This window comes from Ambystoma mexicanum, chromosome 11 (assembly GCF_040938575.1).
Source record: "Ambystoma mexicanum isolate Mex_15411 chromosome 11, UKY_AmexF1_1, whole genome shotgun sequence".
Lineage (NCBI taxonomy): Eukaryota > Metazoa > Chordata > Amphibia > Caudata > Ambystomatidae > Ambystoma > Ambystoma mexicanum.
The window spans coordinates 1294691602-1294695481 of NC_090934.1; positions in this window are offsets into that span (position 1 = coordinate 1294691602).

Genomic DNA, 3880 nt, shown 5'->3' on the forward strand with positions numbered 1-3880 from the left:
CCCAGAGGAGATCCACTACCCTTTGAGGCTAGGTAGGTGAGCCCGCTCAGCAAGACCCTCCCTAAGGGTCTGGGCAAGGGGGATTTCACTGGGAGGGACTCCCCTCCCAGGGACAAGGACTCTCATTCCTGTATGGAATGCTGGGTCCAAAGGACACTGTCCCTTTACATGGCAAGGAAAGACTTGTTACTTCTGTTTTCGACTCTCTCAATTGTGAAATTTCTCCAGTCTCTTTGACTTCAGGTAATGCTTCATCTCGCCTGAACTCCACAGTCAAAAAGCGGCAACACACCCCTTGTTTTAGTGATGACCTACATAAAAGAATGGAGAACTTGGAATGGAGCAGAGTGTATCCTACGCAGAAGCAAGTCTGTGATAGAAGGATGTCCTGGAGGGGCATAACCATGCTAGCCCGCAGAACCAGCAGTAGCATGGGGAGCGAGCAAATCACTAGACTGATCCCAGAAGGCTGGCGTCGCAGCTGGCGAAGAAGCCTGGTTCAAGAAGGAGATGGGGTCCGCAAAACAACCATCTCATATGGGGTGCGACCACATGAAAGCTGTGGTGGGCCTTGGACCCATTAACTGATGCTGAAACCAGACCACAGCAGAGAGACCGGATGCCCGATCTCCGTGTGAGAAGTGCAGCAGCTGCTGAGCAGCAGAATGGAAGCAAACTGTAAGGGTGCAGGAGTAAACTGACACACAGGTGGCATGCTTGTTGCCATTAAGTTTTATTTAGGCAAAAATAAAGAAGAAACCTATCTCTCCCTAACTCTAATAGGTGTTTCCCTGCATCTACTAAAGAACTAAATAATCATTCAGAATGTCCAAGTAAATAAAGAGTCCAGCGTCATGTAAAAATGACTACTTCTGTCCATCACCCTTGTAACTAATAGCAAAGAGGTAGTGAATCTTCCTGGTCCAGATGAAAGACTAATTTCTTCTGGCCAATGAGCCACAGTTCCAATTGTAGGTGGTAACCTCACCTCAGAGAATGACTCCCTTCCTCAGGACTCAGTTTATTTCCCAGAAAACGAACAAAGTTCCAGCCAATGATCATTCCTTATTGTCCATAGGTTGCTTCACTATTGGGTTCCTGGAGAATGTCTCTCTTCTCCACTTCTCCAAATATTCTGTTCTCAATGCCTCCACAGTGCCATGGGATTGACTCCCTTCCTCTGGCTTTCTTCTCTTGGGCTTTATGACACACAATCTTCACTATTTGGAGTCCTGGAAAATGGATCCCTTCTCCAGGTATTTTATTCTCAACATCCTCACAGTGCCGGGGAAAGATTCCCTTATCTGGGCCGCCTTCTGTTTGGCTTCACAATATACACCACCAGGGGGTTGAGCTGCCTTCCCTGATCTTTCCTGGCTTCACGGGGCACAACACCAGGAGGTATTGCCTCCTTCTCCTGATGTCTCTTTGCTTCATGATTCACAAAGACTGAGGGGGAATGACTCCCTTCCCCAAGACCTTCTCAGACCTTAGTATGCAGTTCACACTGTCAACAGAAATGCCTCCCTTCCCCTGGCTTCTTTGCCCCTTTGCTTTCACAATTCACTATTCAATATTACCAGGGAGAAATGTCTCCCTTCCCCAGGCTTGGGTTACTCTTCAAAAGTTTGCTGTCACGACCCTCGCCAAAACCCCCCTCTGGCAAACCCATTGGCCAGGTGTAGTCAGGACTCGGGCCTCTAGAGCCTGGCATCCTCTTCAAAAGCCCTCATGGGGCCAGTCCTGATGCCTATGGCGCCAGGCTCATACACCATGAAAAACAATGTGCTTGGGAACTACTTTATTGTATTGTCAGCCAACATGGAGGCATCCACATAGCTTGGTTCCTCAGAACCAAGCTTTGCGGTCTAGTGTTTTGGGTGTGGTAGCCTAGGGACTTCTTTACCTGGACTATTTTGTTGGGGCTATTTAAACCACACCCGAGCAAGACAACACGCTTCGTGTTACTTTACAGCTTGCATCGTGACGCTCACCGTGTCCAGCTATTCCCTCGAACCTCGGAGAAGCAGAACCTGCAAGGAGAAAAAAGGAACATCATTAGCAGCAGCATCTTACCTGCAGTCTTCATCTTTAAACACTTGCAGCTACTGAGAACAGCTTCCTCGAATCTGCACGCCTCCCGGACAGAACAACCTGAAAGAGGAAGATTGGGGCAACATTAAAGAAAGCAGTAGAGACATTTACAAATTACGAACTGCTCAAAAGGCTTACGTGGCTGGTCGCCTCTCGACTGGCACCACTCCAGACATTCCACTTGCGCTGAAGAACAGTGCGACCTACAAGGAAGGAAAACACAGGTTAGCAAAGGCAAGACTTCGCAGCGCTGCGCGTAGCATTTACTTACCGCATCATATCGCTCTTAATGCACCATCATTTACCAGCGGGGCTCAACCAAGCCAGTTAGCCGCGCTGAAGCTCCGCATACCTAAGGGAGAAAAAAGAGACATTTTAAACAAAGAAAGGCATGCAGGATAGCAACAAAACTAAAGAACAGCAATAAGACCTACCTGAACAATTTCAAACGGGCCGGCGTCAGATAAGTAACTGGACCGCACTCGCCCATGGAAGACAACGTGCCCCTGCAAAGAAGGCAGGACGAAGAGCACTCCTAATTCTACCACAAGGCCGAACCTTCCCCGCAGACCACATCAGGGCAAAGCTGAGAAGCATACCAGCGAGTAACCCAGCTGGGTGGCATCCCTGTGGATACCAGGTGAGCGTAACATTCACAGATCACATGATCTACCAATCTTATGGGTGCGGGTCTCAGACCTGTGTATTTTTGCGGTAGCCCTGATTTACTATCCTGTCAGGTACTGTGACTGTGATGATGACTCTGGGTTCTCTTCATAAAAGGGTACGGGTCCCAAACCCGTGGGATTCTCTGATTTTGGTGCTGCAGACCTGGTTCACTACCCTACCAGGTACTGTAACTATGAAGATGATTTGGGTTACTCTTCATAAGAGTGTGCATGTCCCTGGCCTGTGTTCGGACACTTGTCAGTCCTTCTGAAGGCCTATCAACCATTCTGGAGGCTTACCGGTGTCATTCGGTCGGCTGCGGGCTCTTCACTGTGTCCTTTCGGGCCTCCCGCGGCCACTGCTGCTTTCCTGTGTGCTGCGTTGGCACCGTAGCATTTGGTTCCTCATGGGCTGCGCGTCTCCTGTCAACCACACGTTCCAGCTGCTTTACGTGCCTGGATGCCTGCTTCTCCACGTCTCCTGTCAGTCTCTCCGTGGCGGACCAATCGGGACAGCTCTGCCTGCAGGACAGTGTCCCCAACAACAACCTTCTCTGTTCTCTGCTCCGGTCTGCTTCCTGTCTCGTGGTTCCTCCACCGAGGGATTCTCTCTCCTTCTTGGTTTCCCTCTTTAGTTTTGAATGGGTTCTGCCAAATCGGGTTTCAGGAAACACTAGACCGTCCATTCAAGTTCTCATGAGTGCCCTTTATGCTTCTGCACTTCTTCTTCGTCCCAGTACTGATCTTGAGGTTTTCCAGTGAGTCATTTGGTCTCTCCCTCATCTCTGTACCTAAGGGATACATGTCCCTTGAGGAGTCCACACTCTTCCTCATTCCAGTACTTCCTAAATGTATAGTGTGGATCCTGAGAACATTGAACCAATGTGGCAGATAGTTAAACACAGGATTATTGCTGATTTCCAGAAATGTAAAAACTTTCATTCATTTTTACTTTATTTTCGCAACATAAAAGTACATACATAAACACGCATGCAATAAAACATACAATACAATTGAAGCATATAAAAGATAAAGATGATTTCCAGAAATGTAAAAACTTTTATGACCTTGGTATCTGGTTTGACCCCTTGGATAAATCTGTACAATATGTGATTGCG